The 21,806-nt window shown below is 47.2% G+C and overlaps 1 protein-coding gene across 2 annotated transcripts in view; it reads left to right on the forward strand.

Annotated features, from left to right (window-relative positions):
* The first annotated feature begins 8,192 nt into the window (after positions 1–8,192).
* The window catches only part of SLC7A3 (solute carrier family 7 member 3), a 30,905-nt gene continuing 17,291 nt past the window's right edge, over positions 8,193–21,806 (forward strand). Inside the window, exons 1-2 of one of the 2 annotated variants that reach the window (XM_083722900.1) lie at positions 8,229–8,297; positions 12,776–12,841. The gene's annotated coding sequence lies outside the window, so the exon portion shown is untranslated. Of the gene's footprint in view, positions 8,298–12,775; positions 12,842–21,806 lie in introns of both variants that reach the window. The other variant, XM_083722899.1, reaches the window with a different exon arrangement.

Consider the following 21,806-nt stretch of genomic DNA (forward strand, 5'->3'; position numbering starts at 1 on the left):
CTTAGCTGCCATTTTGTTTCATTGATGTAACTCAATTTTTAACCCTGTATTATTATTTTTTACCCTCACCCCAAATTCCATTCAATTTGCTTTTCCTATTTGGGGGAGGGACCCAGACAACAAAAATCCCACACAATTGAAAACAATGAAAGCAAATTAAAACAGTTCAAAATACATTAGAAATGACTCGGCCCCAAACACACTGATCAGATGTCTGGAAGTGTGGCTGGGTAGTTATGTGGGAGCCGGTTGAAGTTAAATCCTTTGAAGACAGAGGTCCTGTGGCTGGGTTGGGACGATATGGGATTGGGGCGGGCAACCCCCATCTCTTGCGGGAGCTCAATTAGTGCCAGCACCGTCCACTAAGAGTTTGGGTGTAATCTTTGACACCTCCCTTTCCATGGAGGCGCAGATTGCAGCTATAACAAAGGCGGCATTTTTTCATCTCTGCCAAGCTAAGCAGTTGGCTCCTTACCTCTCTTGCCCCGACCTAGCCACTGTGATCCACACAACGGTAACCTCCAGACTTGATTATTGTAACTCACTCTATGTGGGGCTGCCCTTAAGACTGACCCAGAAACTCCAGCGGGTGCAGAATGCCTCGCTGAGACTCCTTACAGGGTCCTCACCACAGGATCACATTCACCCGGTGCTATACCAGCTGCACTGGCTCCCGGTGGAGTACAGGATCAGGTTTAAGGTGCTGGTTTTAACCTTTAAAACCCCATACGGCCTAGGACCCTCGTACCTACGGGACCGCCTCTCCTGGTATGTCCCACGGAGGACCTTACAGTCTTCAAATAAAAACATCTTGGAGATCCCGGGCCACAGGGAGGTTAGGCTGGCCTCAACCAGAGCTAGGGCTTTTTCGGCCGTGGCCCCGATCTGGTGGAATGCTCTGTCACAAGAGACTAGGGCCCTACGGGACTTGACATCTTTCCACAGGGCCTGCAAGACAGAGCTGTTCCACAAAGCCTTTGGCCAAGGCACAGTCTGACCGCTCCCCCCTTCTGTAATCCTCATAGAACTCTAGCCCAATGGTTGCCGTTAATTTGACTCTGAATTGATTTTAGAATGTATTTCAATTAATTGATTATGATTTTATGTAAACTCTGTTTTTTTTTACTGTTGCTAGCCACTGTGATCCCGGCTTTAGCTGGGGAGGGTGGAATATAAATAAATTTTATTATTATTATTATTATTATTATTATTATTATTATTATATTTTAATAACATTCCTCTCATCCCAAGCCTTTGGCTAATTAAGCAATCTATGGCCTTTTAAATGGGAGGTAGGGAATGGTGGGTGTGGGTGTTTTTATATACCGTATTTTTCGCTCTATAAGTCGCACCAGACCATAAAACGCACCTAGTTTTTGGAGGAGGAAAACAAGAAAAAAAAATTCTGAATCCCAGAAGCCAGAACAGCAAGAGGGATCGCAGCTCAGCGATCCCGCTTGCTGTCCTGGCTTCTGTGATAGCTGCGCGCAGCCTCTCCCCGGCAGCGGGATGAAGGCTCCTGTTGCTCGGGAGAGGCTACATGTGGCTAAGGCTCCCCCAAGAGCCACGCTCCCTTAAAAGAGCACGCGGAACATGTGTGCGGCTCTTGGGGGCTCTCCCTTCTCGGGGAAAAGCCCCCAAGAGCCGCACACACACTCCACGTGGCTCTTTAAAGGGAGCACTGAGCAGAGCCTCCCGCCTGCATTTGCTCAATAAGATGCACACACTTTCCCCCTAACTTTTTAGGATAGGAAAAGTGTGTCTTATAGTGCGAAAAATACGGTATATAATGATTGATATATATGTTTGTGTTTTTATATAGTAAGCTGCCCTGTGATGCTAGGATAATGGGCAGTATAGAAATTTGGTAAACAAATAAAATGATAATATGAAATAAATATGAAATACTAAAAAAGTGTTTTCTTCATGCTGTGGTGCATTTGGGTGGGGGCAGAAGACCAGGCGCGGCCCCACTATGAGGCACTGCAAACTGGCTGTTGTGGCAAACTTCACTTAACTTTCGGACTCTGCTGCCAAAATGTCTTGTGCCTAGTCTACGGTAGGGCTGTCACTAACCTAGCCCTTGTTCCCATCTCACCAATGCTTTTTCCAGCTGGTCTTTCAAGAGTGGCTCCCTTTAGCTGCAGTACCCTCGCCTTGATCATTTCAAGGAGAAAAGGACTGGTTCTACAGGCTATCTTCTTCTGCCCCAGACTAGGAAAGTGTTATTGTTTGCTGTCTTAGAAGTCTTGAGATCTCTAAGAGCATGCCAGGATGCTGAATCCCTCTTATGCCAACCTCCCCAACCGCTCCTGGACTCAGGAAGGGGAAAGGGTGGGTCTGCTGGCACTGATGAGCCTGGCAGCTGATGACAGCAGCCACGAGCTTGCATCATTGGCAGTGCTGCAAAGCATCCCGGTTAACATAGTCTGGTGTTCACACTTTTCAGAGCAGCTGGGAGTTCCCTTGTGTTCTCCCAAATTTCAGCTCTGGATAAGCACACAAAGGTTAGAGCCCAGAGCTGTAGCATCCTGGCACAGAAGATGGGGCTGCTCTCTGCGTGGTGCTTTCCTCTGTGCTGGAGGCGGAGGGTCAGGCAGCAGCTACTCCTGTTAATGCTCTCAGTGTGGTCAACATTTTGTTTGTTTTAGTGATCTCATTACACCAGCACCTTTTATTTTATTTTTTTACAGTAACTAGGTGCGCTGAAATGGCCCTGGTGAAACTTTTACTGACAGGCCTAGGGCCATTACTAGGGGAGCAGCTCAAGGGGTTTGAGTTCCAAGGCTTTTCTGCCACTTCCCAAAAACAACAACTTTATTTTACATAGCAGCTAGAGATCCTGCAAAGCAGGGTGTTTGTGGGAGCACAGGCAACTGCCATCTCAGTCCACTCAGGAGTCTGTGCTCTGAGGTGTACTTTTGCAATCTAGCAATGCCCCTAAATGAGACCAAGTGATCAGAAATTAATTTCTGCATGACAGCACTGCTGTTAAAGGGGCAGGGAGCAGTTGAAAATGTTGAGAACACTGTTCCGGAGGTCCCGTAAGAGCCAGGCTGCTGGATCAGCCTATCTAGGGCAGCATCCTGCTCTCACACTGGCCGACCAGATCCCCAGTGGGAAGCCTTCCGCAAAGCCTGAACACAACAGCGCTCTCTCCACTTGTGGTTCTCAGCAACCTGTATTTGGAGACTTCTCTCCCATGAGTTTGCCTGAAGTTATTTTAAAGCTTCATTAACCCCTAAATTTTGGGATTCTTCCAAACTGATGCCAAAGTTTTGTGCTGCGAATCACGCTTTGTGATTTCACCGCACACCCCAAAACTGAGTAATTGGCACAGCAAACCGGGGTTACAGGTTAACATCCAAAAATCAGCGAAACAAATGCAGAACTTTAGCCTCAGCTTGGAGCAGATCCAAATTTTTTGGGTTACACATTAATGAAGCTCTGTTTTAAAGCATCCCATGTTGGTGGCTATCACTGCCTCTTGTGGTAGCAAGTCCATTTGATTGTTTGTTTGTTTGTTTGTTTCATTTGTATACCCCGCCCCCCCCTTCAGCTGCAGATCTCAGGGCGCTTCGCAGCATAAAAACACAAAATGCATTAATAAGAACAAGAACAAAAACCATTGACCCCCACCCCCTCCTACAAACATATTTAAAAGAATGTTAATCAGCCAAAGGCCTGGGGAAGTAGAACGTCTTAACCTGGCAACTAACTGTAACCTAACCATGTTGTTGTTGTTTAGTCGTTTAGTCGTGCCCGACTCTTCGTGACCCCATGGACCAGAGCATGCCAGGCACTTCTGTCTTCCACTGCCTCCCGCAGTTTGGTCAGACTCATGTTTGTAGCTTCGAAGACACTATCCAACCATCTCATCCTCTGTTGCCCCCTTCTCCTTGTGCCCTCCATCTTTCCCAACATCAGGGTCTTTTCCAGGGAGTCTTCTCTTCTCATGAGGTGGCCAAAGTATTGGAGCCTCAGCTTCACGATCTGTCCTTCCAGTGAGCACTCAGGGCTGATTTCCGTAAGAATGGATCGGTTTGTTCTTCTTGCAGTCCATGGGACTCTCAAGAGTGTCCTCCAGCACCATAATTCAAAAGCATCAATTCTTCGGCGATCCTGTTGAAGAAATATTTTCTTCTCCCATCTCCTCCTGGCTTGGTCCAAGCACCTTTCAGTGACTCACAGTGCTGAATCCCCTCTGAGCTCCAAATATATAAAAAAATAAAATTGTCCAGTAGCACCTTAGAGACCCACTAAGTTTGTTCTTGGTATAAGCTTTCGTGTGCATGCACACTTGCCAGCCCTTTGTAAAATGGATGGGACTTGGGGAAAGCTTAAGGAGGGCTGACACACCCACTGATTAAGAAAATAGTTCCCAACAGAGGCATCTTCCAGAGTACATGCCTTAGGGCACAGATGCCTATATCATGCTGCATCTTGTGAGGCTAACTAGACACCCTGCTATGCACTGCATCTGACCTGAAGCTCTTCTGGCAGAGGTGTTGAGAGTCTGAAATTGAAGTGCCAGAAGTCCCCCATCCCTGCCTAGAGCAGAGATGGGTAACTTTGTGGTCCTCCAGATGTTACACCCATCAGCCCTTGCCATTGGCTACATTTGTGAGGTTGATGGAGAGTTGCAGTCCCAACGACATCTGGATCAGGGATAGGAATCCTTTGGCATTCCAGAGCTTGTTGGTCTGTGCCACCCATCAGCCCAGCTGGTTTGGTTCCCTGGATGTCCCTGGTGCTTAACTGCTAAGTAGCAGATGGACAGCGGCTCTGAGGTCAATAGCTGGTTCAAGAACGGATCTTGGGAGCAAGAAGGAAGAGTCTCCCACTCCTCTCAAGAGGAGAAAAACAGCAACATTTCTCTCAGCAGAAGAGGAAGCAGAGCCTGCACAATCCACAAGAAATTCAGCACCTCCGTACTAACTGGAAGACACAATTGCCCTCACCACATCCTCCTGAAACAACAGGTCTTGGAGTGGTGGTGAGGTGTTTTAATGTGATTGAGCTAAGCCTATGAGGACAAGAGAGGGAAAGAAGCACCTAGCTCTCTCTTCTACACATTTCCCCATCTGGAAGCAGCAAGATCCCAGCTCTGGTTTCCCCCAGAGCTTGGAAGTGAATAAATAAATGAATGAATGCATCCCCTCTAAAGCAAGAAACGCGGAGTGAATTGCGGGAAGGAAACAGGCCTGCCTCATACTGGGGAGCAGCTGACGCAAGGCAAGGAGGAAGAAGCAGCCTCAGAGGTCAGGAGCATCCATCTAAAGAGGCTTATGTGCAGGGAACAACACATTGCTTCTTGACATTTTACTGCTGAAGGCTAATCCTGCGCATCTTCACTCAGAGGTAAGACTCACTGTTCATTTTAAAGGTATTGGGAACTGCCCTGCAAACTAATGCTAAAGGGTGATCTATAAATCAGTCTGGAATGAAATGGCAGAGGTGTTGGGGGAAACACAGGATTTCTATAATTGCATGCAGAAGGCCGCAGGTTCAACCCCTGGTATCTCCAGTTATTAAAGGATCTTGTAAGGCGAGGCTGAGATGGAGAGGGAGCCCTCTCTGCCTACCTCCATTGCCTGGTGGAGTAAATAAAGCAAGGCCAGCTGGGTCAATTGGTGTGGATTGGGACCAGGCAGCTCAACAGGCTCATTAATCTCTGGAGAATGGTAGCTCCTGGCAGAACATCTGTTTCCTATTCACAAGGGTTCAGTTCCAGGTAGGGTTAAGAGAGATACCCTGCCTGAAATCCTGGACAGCTGACAGCTTTCAGTGTAGGAAAATGGTCAGACTCATAAGTCTGCTGGATCAGGCCAGCAACCCATCTCATGTGCCATCCTGTTCTCACAGTAGCCAATCAGATGCCTGCGGGAAACCTACAAGCAGCACCTGAGCACAAGAGCCCTCCTCCCTCCTGCATTCAGAGGTGTTGCTGCCTCTGACCATAGAGGCTGAGCAAAGCCATCCTGGGTCTTAACCTCCCATGGCAATAACTTCAGGTAATAAGCAACAGGGCCTTTTCTACTGCAGCCTAGTTTCCCCCCAGGAAAGATACATGCTCAGTGGTGTCATAGTTGAAACCTCTCCAGTCTCCACTTTCAGACCTGTAGGGAATTATTTGCTCCCCAAAAAATAGGATTGCTAGAAAAACCATGCAAGCAAGGTGTTCTTGTATAGATGTGTCTTCAGTGCTGGGGAAATACCCTGGGTAGCCCGGAACAGACCACAGAATCCAGAAACCAAATAGACAGACGTTTATTTAGGCATTGGAAGGCCAGTGTGACACAACCTCAGCCAACAAGTAGTGAGGCATGGCACACCAACTGTGAAAACAGTACAGTACAGGCATTTATACACTTACAAGCAAAGGGGCAGGCGTGCCCCTATATGGCAGTACATTAATAATAATAATAATAATAATAATAATAATAATAATAGTAATAATTTATTTATACCCTGCCCATCTGGCTGGGTTTCCCGAGCCACTCTACTAGCTTATTGTGGTTTAATCACAAAGCATAGCAACTTTCTTATATTTCATTCCTTCCTTTGTCCTCAACAGTTGTAGCAATAGATGCTTTGCACATGTCACTCCGTCCTCATCTCATGGCTCTCTTGTGCGCACAGCCTTCATGTTCCAACCTTCACCTGCTCAGCCCTTCTCTCACGCATTTCGATTTTCCTACTATAATTCCTGTAACTCCCAATAATTACCCAAGAAGACCGTAGGCAGGAATGTCTCTCCTGAAGTTTCCAGGTATTCAGAAGCATCGCTGCCTCCAACTGTGGAGTAGAACACGGCCATCAGTTTTAGTAGCCACTGAGAGCCTTTTCCTGCATGAATTTAAAGACAAGTTGGTGGGCATCTCATTCCTGGGTTAAATAGACTAAACGCATGGGCGTAGCCAGGATTTATGTTCCTGGGGAGAAGAGGGGGCAGGATGTCATCATCCTCTGTTAGGCTCCGCCTAGCAGATCAGAATGAAATGTCTCAAACAACAGTTGTTTTACTACTTTCTTTTGACCCCAAGTGCTCAGAAAAAAATCTGTCAAAATCTTCATTCATTTGAAAACTAGGAAATTAAGTAAAAAATTAACATCAGGGGGTGCCTTTCATGCAGTTTACAAGTATATTTTGCAAAATTACAAATAAAACGTCTTTTTCATCTTATTTTTTTTAAAAATCTAAACTAAAACAAGTTTTCTTGGATTTGCTGAAAAACTTTTTCTGTGTACTTAAGCTTATTATGATAAAAGGGTTAAAGCTCCAAACCTTTTTCCTGGTCTTTAGCAAACTTTCCTTTTACAATTTACCCCCCCCCCCCAATTATTAATTTAATGGGCACAGTCTAACATCACAATATTATTTTACACACTGTATAAAGCAGTGTTTCCCAACCTTGTGCCTCCAACTCCCATCATCCCTGACTAGCAAGACCAGTGGCAAGGGGTGATGGGAATTGTAGTCCAAAAACAGCTGGAGGCACAAGGTTGGGAAACACTGGTATAAAGGAACACCATGCCAGCTTAGCTGAGAGTTTGGCCCGTTGAACAGGGCATTATTCTGAGTAGGCCTCTGTAGGATTCGTTCTGCGAGTATAGGAATAAGAAACATCGGGGAAGGTTTTTTTTATGGAGGGATTTAGTGGAGAGAGACAGAGGTCATAGAATCATAGAGTCGAAGGGACCAACCCATTGAAGTAGTCCAACCCATTGAAATGTTATGTGTGGTTCGATTCGAACCAACGACCTTGAGATTAAGAGTCTCATTACCAACTGAGCTATTTGTCAGATGGAGCGCTGCTTTATGTTTCTGGAAGGAGAGGCAGCCAGTGAAGCTGTGGACAGAACTTCACTCGGTCAGCAGAAGAGCATGAGACTCTCAAGGTCGTGGGTTCGTGCCCCACGTTGGGCAAAAGATTCCTGTATTTGCAGGGGTTGGACTAAATGACCCTGGATCCCCTTCCAATTCTATGATTCAAACCGTTCCAAGGAAGGGGCAGGCTGTCTCGGACACGTGTCATTTTGCACGGTGGTGCTAGCGCTGCCCGCTTCGTTCACACGATGCTGTTCGCTGGGCAGAGGTGCCACAAGCGCGCTCCTCTCTCATCTAGAACCTTTTGCCTCAAGGAGGCGGGCGCAGCTTTGTCCCCCCCCCCCATCGGCCCGCCCCCTCCGGTTCTCGCCACTTGATATTGCTGGCCGCCCGCCCTCGATTCTCCTTTCTGGGATTTGCTGGCTGCTGAGCTGCGGGAGGCGCCGGATCTGCGCTGCTTTGGCTGGTGAGAGGCGGGGACAGGGCAGTGTGGGGGCGCTGGGCTGCTGAAAGCCGGGGAGGCCGCGGCTCGTTCTCTTCCCCTCTCCTCACTCACTCACTGCCGAGTTGCTGCCTCTTTTGCAAGCGGAGTGCCGGGTTGCGTCAGCGCCTCCCTACCGGGAGCGCGCCGACCAGCCAGGCAGGAGTTCAACAGGTGTAGCTTCGGTTTCCCGCGAAGATTCGGGCGCAATAACTTTTTAGGGCTTCCTCCCGCCGCCTCCTCTGCGCGGGGAGGCGCGCTCTGTCCATGCTCAGACACACACACACACACAAACCCCGCTTCGTAGAGGCGCCGCGTGACCTCCCCCCTTCCCTGAAAGAAGGTTCCGCATCTGGAGCAAATTGCACCCTGGTGCCCCGCAGGTCGGAGGGCGGTTTGGGTTAGCTTGAGGCTGCCCCCGTAAATATCTGTCTGCAGGGCAGAGGGGAGTGGGACGGCATCGAGCTCGCTCCGGGAGGTTGCATCATCCATCTTTTCCCTATAGTTTAGAGAGTAAGATCCGGTTGTGAGAAAGATCTGAGCACGCTTCTCTCTCTCATTCCACACCTTTTCCTGCCGACATCCTGGCTGGAGTATTCCCTGAGCTGCTGTTGATGTTGGTTCCTACCCCCAGCAGCAGACATCCTTACTGGCGACCAGGGCTGTTTTCCAAATTCACCACCCCTCCCCTGCCCAAAGCAACCCCTGCCCTTTGGAAAGGTGGGCAAGGCAGTTGTAGACAGACATCTGTCCCAGTATGTTCTATGTATGTTTGTGTCTCGCCCTGCAATAGTGAAGTTCAGATTGGGGCGCTTCGGGATGAAAAATCAAATCAGATTCCTGAACATGGCAGAGGCAGCCGCTGTAAGGAGACTTGCCAGGAATTTGGAGAAGGGGAGAACAGTAGCCAAGACAGAGATCGTATCATTCCTGTAGCATTTTCATAACAACTGCCAACCCCTTCTATTGTGTTCACTCGAGCTTACTCTGCCTTACTTTGCTTTTTTGTGAGGGTCTGATTTAACTGATTCTCCTAACCTGCCAAAATGCCCGCCCCCTGCCCCACCCCGCCCCAAAATAATCATGGAACGCTGATATACCAGTCACCCAACTTTCCTGTCCATCAGTCTGATGCTGCCGGTACAATGTTATGTATGCATTTTTCATTGCATTAATTTCATACATGCGCATTTTCTTGTTGGCTATCTTATCTATATCTTGCTTTTACACTTAAAACCAATGTCTAAAGTGCCTCTACAAAGAGAATATTGGGAAGACTCTGCCCATATGATAGAATCATGGAGTTGGAAGGTAACCTGAGGGTCATCCAGTCCACCCCCCTGCAATGCAAGAATCTCAGCTAAAGCATCCATGACAGAGGGCCACCCAACCTCAGCTTAAAACCTCCAAAGAAGGAGAGCCCACAACCTACCCGAGGGAGACCGTTCCACTGTTGAACAGCTCCTAGTGGATCTCTGGGGTGGGGAGAGAATGCAAGCAAGCCCAGTGGACGTTGGCTTGCCTCTCTGGACCCTTTAGTCGTTGGTGCTGGCTTCACAGCCGGACAATACCTTTGTGAGGAACCAACCATGTTGTCATAAAAGAATGGCAGGCTGGCACATCCTCTAGAACTCTTCATTGCAAAGAGTAGGAGGGGGCGGCGGTTGAGGAAAAACAAGAAAGCAAAAAACTACAGATTTGGGCGGGGTGTTGATTCAGACTGTCCAGGCCGTGGGAAATTCCTTGTCCAATTTCTGGCTTTCAGCTGCTAAATTAAAAAAGAGTGTGGGTGCGGGAACTGAGCTCTGCCCGGAACAGCCCCTGGCACTATTCGGTGCTTCTGGCTGCAGCAGTTGCTTGGCTGAGTCCTGTCTCCGTAGTGCCTAAGCAGAGAAGGCAGTGCCTCCCTTTGCTGCCTCTGCATTGTTGTAGCTCAGTGGGTAGAGCGCAGCGCTGATAATGCCAAGGTTTCAAGTTCAGTTCCCAAATGCATTGCAGGAGGTTGGACTAGATCAGCAAACTTTTTCAGCAGGGGGCTGGTCCACTGTCCCTCAGACCTTGTGGGGGGCTAGACTGTATTTTGGAAAAAAATAATGAACGAATTCCTATGCCCCACAAATAACCCAGAGATCATCTGAAATAAAAGGGGACATTCTACTCATGTAAAAACACTCTGATTCCCCGACTGTCCGCAGCCCAGATTGAGAAGGCGATTGGGTCTTAGTTTGCCTCCCCGTGGACTAGATGGTCCTCAGGGTCGCTTCCAGCCAGTGCCGGATTTATGTATAAGCTAAACAAGCAATAGCTTAGGGCCCCACTCTCTGGGAGGCCCCCAAAAAATTAAAGGGAAAAAAACCTGGATGTACATTTACAAAATTTTAAGTTAGAGCTTCATAGTTATTTCACTATTAACATCCTTCTTAATTGTATTTCACTACAGTGGTACTTTGGCTTACCACCATAATCCATTCTGGAAGTCCGTTTGTAAACCAAAACAGGTTGTAGCCCAAGGCGCGCTTTTGCCAATGGGGCCTCTAAAAAAATTCGTTCATAATCCAAAAAAAAAAAAGGGTTGTAATCCTAAAAAAGGTTGCAAACTTCCAGGTTTGACGTGTTTGTAATCCAAAACGTATGCAAACCAAGGTACCACTGTATTAATATACTTCTTAATTGTATTACAGTTCAACAATTACTTTGATAAAATACATACCGTATTTTTTGCTCTATAAGGCTCCTAAAAAGTAAGGGGAAATGTGTTCGCGTCTTATGGAGCGAATGCAGGCTGCACAGCTATCACAGAAGCCAGAACAGTGAAAGGGATCGCTGCTTTCACTGCGCAGCGATTCCTCTTGCTGTTCTGGCTTCTGAGATTCAGAATATTTTTTTCTTGTTTTCCTCCTCCAAAAACTAGGTGCGTCTTGTGGTCTGGTGTGTCTTATAGAGCGGAAAATACGGTATTTTGTTATGTGCAAATGGCTTTAGATACCTATTAGGTCCATAAATTACCATATAGGATATACAGTGGTACCTATGGTTGTGAACAGGAGCCCTGTTCGCAACCTGAGCAGAACGCAACCCATGTCTGCGGGTCGCGATTTGCCACGTCTCCGCATGCGCGAACGGCGAAACCCGGAAGTAACCCATTCCGCATCCTGAAAATATTTAACCTGAAGCAAACATAACAAGAGGTATGACTGTATTCAACACAAAAAACAGTGACAATTTGTTGTTTACAAAGGACAGCTGGACATATAAAGGGCCCCATTACCTCCAGTAGCTTAGGGCCTCATCAAACCTAAATCCAGCCCTGCTTCCAGCTGTACAATTCTACAGTCCTGTTTTTCTAATCCACAGGTAACTCCCAGTATGAAACATGCCCTCTTAAAACTGGTGCAGTTTTATACTGTGGGGGAAAACATTAACAATACTCACTTGAAGGAATATGCCTCCGAGCACCATTGCTTTTATGTAGGTCCTGCTTGTGGGCTTCCTGGGGTAATCTGGTCAGTCATTCAAGAGGAGGAAAGTGCTGGATTTAGAGAGCTGTTGGCCGGATCCAGCAAGCTCCTCTTAGATTCTAGTGAAATCCTGCTTATGGAATGTGCTAAAGGCATGCTCTCCAGCAACTTCTGGACTCCAGCTCCTGCCAGCCGCAGCCAGTGTGGCCAGTGCTCAAGGATGATAGAAGTCATGGTCCAGCACCAACCAAAGGGCAGCACATTTTCCCGTCTCTGCATTGGGGGGTAGCAGCTTCCAAAATCCCTTTGCAAAAAACAATTGCCCCCTTACTGGAGGCAATGCTAATATCTGTGTTCCTTAGATACACTTGGCCTTGCTGGGAAGTAGCAGGCCGGATCCCAATCCTGAGGCTATATTGAGAACAGGATGCATGAACAGGTCAGGGGGCTTCCAGGATGAGGAGTGGCTCAGTGGGGCATTGGAGTAGGTTTAAAGGGCACTTGTGGTGCTAGCCTCAGGATCCCATCTCGTCTGTTTATCCTGCTATTGTTACCTGTGGCACTTAAAACTCCTAGGTCTTTTGAAATCAAGGAAGGGTGGGGAAAACCCTTTCATCCCTGTGTTTGAGCATGACTTCTGCTCAGGTTTGCACCCTGGGGGCTACTTCCTGCCTGTGCCTGCCATAGCTTGGTGACGAAGGATCTGTCTCGCCTGCAGAAGGTCCAGTCTCCAGGCAAAGCGGAGAGAGCACCTGCTCTGAAACCCCAGAGAGCTGTCACTGCAGATAGCTCCAAGCCAGATGGACTCTACATAAGGCAGCTTCCGATGTTCCTCGGCAGTGTGGTAGTGGGGAGCAGAAGAGGGTCAGTTGGCAAGCAGGGGAAGAGGAACTGTAACTGTACCCAGCATTCCTCAGTCTATTTGTGCCCAGGAATCAGAGTACAGTACAGCAGACCTGCTCCCAGCTGCTTTCTGACTTGCCTTGCTGTTTCCCCTCTTCCTAGAATATATCTGTGGGGAAGAAGTGCTTGATATTAACTGAGCAGCAAGCAGCTTTTGAAAACAGCCAGGTGGGTACTTCCCTTTGCTCCCAATTCAGCTCTGCGAATGTTTCTCCTGTTTGTTCTTATCCCTATTGCATGACTTCCACCGATAATATCGGGATGAGCTGAGCACTTCCTTGGTTGCAGGAGGGGAGTCTGAGCCCGTGTTCACACACACACACACACACACACACACACACACACACACCCTACTCAGTCAAGCAGGAATTTTTGTAAGGCTCTGAATGACACTAAGAACACTTCAGGAAATTGTATGCAGTCCCAGCCAGGTGTGTGTTTGTGTCTTGGGTACTTGGAGTGTTAAGTGCACTATCTCCCAGATTTCTTAATAACTTGTGAGATGAAAGAGCCAGTTGTACAGATGATGCTCTTCCTTCTAGCAAGGGGACATGGGTGGTTTAGATCTTTTCTTTGGTCCTCTGCTTCAGATCTTTCTTGTGAAGCAGCTGACTTTAAAGCAGACCTCATTAGCACCACATTATAGATTAGCTCCTGGAGGTTTCAGAGAGTTGGGCAAAGTGCTCTGAAATGCCTCAGAGCTGTGGTTGAGTAAATAGAGCCCTAGTGGGAAGGAATCCCTTCTGGAAATTGCTCCAGTTTGAAGGCTAGTAGACTAATCTCTTCCTGGTTTGGGTTTTTTAACATCTCTATGGTTTCTGCCTTCCTCAACATGGGGATGATGGGTGGCTTGAATTGCAGCTCCCATCAGCCCCCTGCTAGCCTAGCAAAGAGCCGGGAATTATGGAAGTTATAGTCAACATCTCTGATCTACAGAGCAAATTGAGGGGCGGGGTAATGGGTGAATGCAGTTAATTGCCTTGAGGCACTTCTTGTTTAGTTGTTTAGTCGTGTCCAACTCTTCGTGACCCTCTGGACCAGAGCACGCCAGGCACTCCTGTTTTCCACTGCCTCCCACAGTTTGGTCAAACTGAGGCACATGCAATATTTTGAAACACAGTGGTGCATGCTTAAACTTGGTTTTAGTCAAGTCTGAGAGCCAAGGATTTTCTCTCATCCATTCCTTAGGGTCTATAACATATTGTGTGTCATTTATGGCCTTCCTGAGCTGGAGTGTGGATCAGTTAGGTTGCTAAGCCAAGTGGCAAGGAGAATGCACTTTTACGAACATGGGAAACTGCCCTATGTTACTGGTCCACCTAGCTTAGTGTTGTCTGTACTGACTGGCAGTGTCTTTCCAAGGCTTCAGGCAGAGGATTTTCTCCTTGCCACACTTGGTGATGCTGGCGGCTGATCCCAGGACCTTTTCCATGCCAAACACATGGCTCTGCCTCTGAGTTGCAGACCTTCCCCAAGGAGGGAAGTTCTGCGAATGGGAGAAGAAAACCCAGTAACCTCTCTTAATCTCTCTGCAAGAGACATGACACCAGCTAGGACCAGCCAGTGGCATTGCATGACTTGGGACCCACCCAAAGCACATTTCATTCCGTGCCCTGGGTTGCCTCCAAATGTTGTGTAGCCTGTAGCTTAATAAGCCATGCAGAGGGACGTGTGTGTGTGTGTGTGTGTGTGTGAGAGAGAGAGAGAGAGAGAGAGAGAGAGAGAATCCTTCGCAGACTTGTCGAGGCAAAGTTAAATGAGTTGAGCAGCTGCAACAGAAGGAAGAGGGCTTGCTTTTCATCTTCAGTGACTGGCTGATGCAGTTGGCTGCCTCTTCCTGCAGCTCCTTGTAACTGTCCAGGACTTTTGCCCTCATCAGTTCACGCTCAGATGACTCTTCCTCTGTGACCATCCTTCACTGAGAAAGAGGCCGCGGTAAAAGTGTAACTGCTCAGTGAATCATTCGTGCCCAAAATGGGAACCGGCAAATTGGCAGGGTGATGCCCCAGTCTGTCATGGGGAGTGTGGCTGTGCCTATTCTACAGGCTATTACTGGGCTGTTCTTTATCTGATGTTTCCGACAGGGCTTCCAGAGCAGCATGAAGGGTCTTGTCTGCAGGGTAGGGACTGCTGCTCTCCAGGGAAGAGATCGGCCTGAGGTTCTATACTCTTCTCTCAGAGTCTTTGCAGGGTGGAAGCCTAAGGCACCAGGAGTGGGAACCTGGGAGGGTGACTGGAATAAGCGACAATTGGCATATTGAGTGGCCAGCTGCAGTGGGTACAAGCCAAGCACCCCACGGGTTCAGGAGAGCCCCACACACTTTTCTCGGCCTTCCCGCAGTTGCCCATAGACAATGGCAGCAAATCTCTGCTCTCCCCTGCAGTGGCTGCCCACCACTTTTACTGACCCGAAATGCAATGCCTTTGCCTATATAGCTAGGTGATTTCAGCATTGCATGGTGGCCACCATGGAGAAGAGCCAAGCTTGGTTCTTATTCAAAAGTGCATTGCCACTGAAATGCTGCCCAGTGAAGAGCGGCTGGCAGGAGAGTCAGTGGGGTGGGGAGTTATTGCATAGAGGTGGCCATGTTGGGGTGGCAGTTGTAATGGCAGCACTGTGCCAAGGAGCCCCTGAGATCTGGCACCAGCTCTGCAGCAAGGGCTCTTTCAAGGCCTCAGCTCCACTTGAACATGGCCATTTCCAGTGTTGCTCTTCCCACAGGCAGCTCTGCTTGTCCTTCTGAAGGTGTGTGCTGTTTCCTTAATAAGTTACGCCTCATGAACGGCTGCCATCATAAGGAGCCCCCCTCTCCGTGTCTGCGCCTCCCTGTTGGGACTCATGATGGGAGCAGCAGGCGGTGGAGCTCTTTAGGGGGTCTGGCATTGCTTGGGCTTGGCAATTACGTTTCCCTCTGGAGCAAACAGATTTAATGAAAAGGAGCAAATGGGGGTGGGGAGGGGAAGAGACTGAAAAACAAGCAAACAACCAAGACCTGTTTCTTGCATTTTGCAACTTTCATTAATGCACCTGTGTTATTTTTTTTAATCAACACATCTTTTTATTGCGCAGGACTGAGCTACAGTCTCAAAAGTCCTCCTGATCAGGAGAACAAACAAGGAGATCTAAGAGCTCAAAATGCTAATTCCACAATAAACCAACTTTTCAGTTAAGCTTTTAATTTTAACCCATCCTGTCTTCAGGAGATTGTAAGATAATGCATTTGGGAAGAAAACTCTGAAACGAACCATTAATTCTTGGTACCCGCAAGACACCCCTTAACCGATAACACATGAGTCGTGTTTGTTTGCCAAAGTCTAGATTATTGTCTTTGTCTCCATAGCTCATTAAAGTGCAGCTCCCACATTCAGGTGAAAATTGCCAACTATTTCTCCCTCTGTCTCTGTCTCTCTTTAAAGGAATGATGGTTTGTGTTTCTGACAGCATCATGCCACTCAGGTGGCTTACCTACCTCTGGCCTGCTTTTGCCCCCCGAACCTTAAATCCAACATGTAAATACTGGGAAACAACCAATATAAAGGGAAAATAAGAAATGGAAGGACATTTTTATATATTTCATTTATTTCAAAATATTTGGGCAAAATCTTCCCAATGCAGCTTATAGAAGAGCAAAGACATATAGACTGTAATAAAACCACAATCCAAAACTAAAAATAATTGCTATTACATTATTAATAATTTGTCAGGTTTTCCATGAAGGTGTCTGAAAGCGACTTACAAGTAGAAACAAGAAAATTATGAAATATTAAAAATAATTATTAAACATTGTATAAGCATTGGGGCAGTAAAACAGTAGCACTTAAAAACAACACAGGAACACCGCATATTAAAAAGCAGTGTTAGCAGGGAGGAAGTGTTCAGGCTCTTGTTTAAAAGTCACTAGAGTCAAACCTTGGTTTCTGAACGCCTTCGTTATCGTGCATTTTGGCTCCGAAACGCCAAAAACCTGGAAGTAAATGTTCCGATTTTCAAACGTTTTTTGGAACCTGAATGTCCGACACGGTTCCGCTTGAGTGCGAGAAGCTCTTGCAGCCAATTGGAAGCCACGCCTCGGTTGTCGAACATTTTGGAAGTCGAACACTCTTCCGGAATGGATTACGTTCAACAACCGAGGTTCGACTGTAACATAGAAGCCATGCATACTTTGCTAGTGTGAAGGAGAGCCATATGCACCTGTTTCTGGTGGCCACAAGTTTGATGGCAGGCGCCCATGCAGGGCCTTTGAGCTTAATCTTAAGGCCTGAACTGGTGTGAGTATCCAAATAACCTGGTCCCAAAGCACTCAAGCCTTTAAAGGTGAACACCAGCACTTTAAAGTGGGCCAAGAATCAGGACATGAACAGCAAGCCAGTGTAATAGGTGTTATGTGCTTTGAGTAGCTAGTCCAGTCTTTGTCAGCCTGGTGCCCTCCAGATGTTTTGGACTTCAGGTGTGGCTGGGGCTAACATACTCTCCAACATTTCTCTGATGAAAATAGGACATCCTATTCAACAACGGTGGTGGTGGTGGTTGTTGTTGTTATACCTCGCCCATCTGACTGGGTTTCCCCAACCACTCTGGGAGGCTTTGAACACATATAACAACATAAAACATTAAACATTTAAAAAAACCTTCCCTACACAGGTCTGCCTTCAGATGTCTTCTAAAAGTTGTATAGTTACTTATCTATCTCCTTGGCTTGGGAGGTGCATAATCGAGCCATACCCTCCAACATTTATCCAATTGAAATAGGGACGTCCTAAGGAAAAGCAAGACATTCAAATGAGAAACCAGGACAGCTTCTGTAAATCCAGGACTGTCCCTGAAAAATAGGGACACCTGGAGAGTCTGGGCCAAGGAGAGTTATAGTCCTAGAAGCATAGAATAGAATCATCGAATCATAGAGTTGGAAGAGACCACAGGGGCCATCGAGTCCAACCCCCTGCCAAGCAGGAAACACCATCAGAGCACTCCTGACATATGGTTGTCAAGCCTCTGCTTAAAGACCTCCAAAGAAGGAGACTCCACCACACTTCTGGGCAGCAAATTCCACTGTCAAACAGCTCTTACTGTTGTAGTTCTGTTGTGGCCCAACAAGCATCTGAGCAGCTGTATTTTGCACAAGATAGATTTAAAGAGCATCTGTCCAAGGCAGACTTGAATAGAATGTGTTGTGGTCATCTAGTGTGTGTGTAATGATGCAAGGACCACTTCCTCCAAATAGCTTTCTGTAATTCCAGAGAGCCGCGAGCAAAGGCTTTGCTTAAGGAATGGGTCTGGTATCCAATCTGTATGTTTCATATAGCTTGTGAAGAACCCAGAATTTGAATGGCATATTGTTTTTGTGTAGCTGGCAGCTTTGCTTTTTGGCTGCAGAACTGAATCAAGCTTGTTCTCTGGAGCATGGCTCCCTATTTGTAGCCCAGTGAAAAGATCTAAGTTGGTATGGAGATTTTGGCAACCCTGTTTCTAGGCTGCCATGGGCATGGGCTTGCAGGGTGGAGTGCTGTCCTGTCACCACCACCCAAATTAAGAAATCAAAATCCCTGAACATAGAAAAGTAGGATATAAGGGGATTTCTTCAAATATGGAAGGATCTGCCAGCAATCTAAAGTGATAACAGCGCAGAAATAGATTTAGATCAACAGAGCAGCCTAACATTAGCCAGAGAGTGGGCACCTGATGCCAACAGGGAACGGGAAGCACAGCTTCTGGCTCCTGCCAGTCACAGCCTTTTCTTGCTTTCTTACCCCAGGCTTCCTTTTCTTCGGCAGTAACCTAGGTTACGCTAGTTTTCAGCTGGAGCTGGGGCCAGGCAACCATGACCTTCTCTGGTGCTTCCTTCTGCTCAAGTAAAATTATTATCTATTAATAGGATCAGATGAGCATTGAAAGGCACAATTAACTTCCTTGCTCTGGCAGTGAAATGTGAGTTCAGATGCTCTTCCGAGGAGGAAGCGTTTAATTATGTATTTTGCCAACCCAACTGCCATCCTCGTAGATAAGCTAGGGCACTTCTGGGCACTCATTGCAGAGGGACAGCATTTTGCTTTGGCACCTTTTCTTGTTCTGCTCTGTCAACTCCACCCCTTCAACCAGAACTTGTATGATCACAGAAGCTGCAGTGGTGCCTTGATGTGAGCAAGGCTTCTCTGGGTAGGAGGCTGTTAGTTTAATGTTTTCAAAGTGGTGGGAAGTTATGAGGCAAAGCTCCTGGGTTTACTTCTCCTTTGGATGGGAGAGCACTGTGAGTCATCTTGGATCCAACATCCAGCATGCATCGATGAAATCTTATATAATCAAAACCCTTTGAAAAAGCCTGAAAACACCCTGTTCCACCCCCGTTCTGCCTTTTTAGAAATTTTTCAGTGATGTTTTTATGATGTCTCCAGGTCACTTTGGGGTTCAGTGTGATGCACATATACACAGTTGCACATATATTGCATGCGCGTAAACTGGGGGCTGTGTTGGGAAACTGTGTACGTGCAGCTACTCACACAGAGTCAATTAAGGTTTGGCAGACAGCCAGAAGGCAATCTGAAGGAGTAAGTCTGCCTGGTGATAACAGAGGCATGGAGACAGCTCCCTGACTGGTCAAGCTCTCTCAAGGGAGTGATAATTAATGACCTACTAACTGGTAGTTCAGTGGTTCAGTGTGTCAGTGAGTGTAGGAGTTGTGACTCATGTCAGAGAGAGCTAGCAAAAGATCCGTGTTCTGTTCCTGTAAATAGTCTACTGTATATAATAAATGGGACGCAGGTGGCGCTGTGGGTTAAAGCCTCAGCGCCTAGGACTTGTCGATCGAAAGGTCGGCGGTTCGAATCCCTGCGGCGGGGTGCGCTCCCGCTGCTCGGTCCCAGCGCCTGCCAACCTAGCAGTTCGAAAGCACCTCCGGGTGCAAGTAGATAAATAGGGACTGCTTACCAGCGGGAAGGTAAACGGCGTTTCCGTGTGCAGCTCTGGCTCGCCAGAGCAGCGATGTCACGCTGGCCACGTGACCCGGAAGTGTCTCCGGACAGCGCTGGCCCCTGGCCTCTTAAGTGAGATGGGCGCACAACCCCAGAGTCTGTCAAGACTGGCCCGTACGGGCAGGGGTACCTTTACCTTTTTATATAATAAATACCTAACTACAAGTTGCTGGTTCCTGCTTCGTCTATCCTGTCTGCAGTCAAGTCGCCAATTGCTTCCATGGATTCTGCATGTATTCTGCTAAGGTCCCACAACTAGTTGGAAAGTTGCGAAACACCAAATAGGTTTTGCCAATAGGCTGCCTGTATGCTATTTGTATAAACGTTAAATGTTGTTAAAGATAGCTTATTAACTTTGCTCCACTAAACATTATTTGGTTTTCCCCACAGCATTGCAGTTTGCATTGAAATGCAATTTGCAAAGGTGGTGATTAAAAAATAATAATTCACCAGTGTATGAAATGAAGATGATGGTGCTGAAATATGGTCACAAAATATGACTTAAAGATGCTGCACTTTGAAACTAAGTGTTGCGGGAGGAAATTTCTAAGCAGGTGGAGCATTCTGCAGATGGAATGATTTCCTGTTGCCGCTTTTCACGAGTGGCACTACTTCTTAAGGACTCTTTTCTTCCATCTTTTCCCCTTTCCGACTCTCTTCTTCACAGCCCTTTCTTTCATCCTCATTTTCATTTGGTCTCGTTCTCTGGATGGTGACTTGGCCCAGCTCTGTGGTACTGCTTTGCAACAAGGACCAGATTGAACCTGGAGAACCTGCCCCTTGAGATGCTCCTCCAACTGAGTCCTTTCCAGCCCAGCTTGCTGTGGGCAGGTGGGGAGATAAATGGCAGCCCGCCCTGTCTTCTGTAGCAAGCCCATTCAGGTTAAAGTGAGCAGGCTGCTGCATCTCTCCAAGGTTTGCTGCTAACTCTTAATACGCTTGTTGTTTATAATCCTTTGGTTTATAGGGAAGGGCCCCCTAATGATCCATAGTGGACTCTCTGGCACACTTCCCCCTGTCCCAAGTATCCACAAGGCACAACCACTGAATTAGAAACGCCATGAATTAGAGACATCTCTCCATATGAACTGACCCAAACCTTGCACTTGTCATCTGAGGCACTTCTGTATGTCCCTGAGAGGTTCAGAGAGAACACAAGAACAGGCCTTTTCTGCAGTGGCTCCCCGACTGGGGAATGCTCTTCCCAGAGAGGCTCGCCTGGCACCATCATTACATGTCTTTAGATGGCAGGTGAAAATGTTCCTCTTTACCCAAGCCTAGGCTATTAAATAACTTATGGCCTCTTAAATGTTGGGGGGCGGGGAAGGAGATTGTTAGTATGACTATTTTATTATTATGCTTTGCATTATGTAATTATTATGCTCTGTAAAATATGTTCTTAATGATGTACAGCACCCTGGGAGCTTTTGATAAAGGTTGGTATATAAATTGAATAAATAAAAATAATAGAATAATAGGATTGAATAGTTGCTAGGTACCTCCAAGGGTCATCCAGTCCAACCCCCTGCAATGCAAGAATCTCCACTAAAGCACCCATGACAGAGGGCCATCCAGCTGCTTAAAAACCTCCAAGGAAGGAGAGTCCACAACTTCCCAAGGACAGATCTTGCTGTCAGAGGCAGTAGCTTGCTGCTCCTCAGCAGTCTTCTGTGGCCTTCTGCTCTCCTTCCATGCCCACCAAACTCCATACCCAGCCAGTGAGTTTTTCTCAATCAAACTAAAAGGCTTCCTTAAATAAAATAAAATCTGCCCCCACTTTATTTAATATTAACACAAATCCTAAAAAATATGTAGGAACACTAAAAGGCTTCCTAAGCAGCTTAGCCAACCTGTTCCCACATCTCTACTGAGGAATATGCTGCTAGGCAGTTTTGTCTGGTAGTTGTCCAGCCATCTCATGTCAGCTCCTGCTTGGATTCTCCCCCCCCCCCCCCGTCAAGCAGAGCTTCCCATCCTTCATGACGGCAGCAAGTAGTGGCCTCCGGTCCTGGCTGACCAGCACTGGACTGTTTCTTAGGGTAGTAGGATTCGTGGACCAGAGCACAGCAGGCAAGTTTGCTTTTGTCTTTCTAGAAATGGTGCCATGATCACGGCAGCCTGGAACTGCTGAGTGTGTGTGAAGTCAAACGGTTACATAAAGAAAAAC

This window comes from Podarcis gaigeae (genome assembly GCF_964106915.1).
Source record: "Podarcis gaigeae genome assembly, chromosome: Z".
Taxonomy (NCBI): domain Eukaryota; kingdom Metazoa; phylum Chordata; class Lepidosauria; order Squamata; family Lacertidae; genus Podarcis; species Podarcis gaigeae.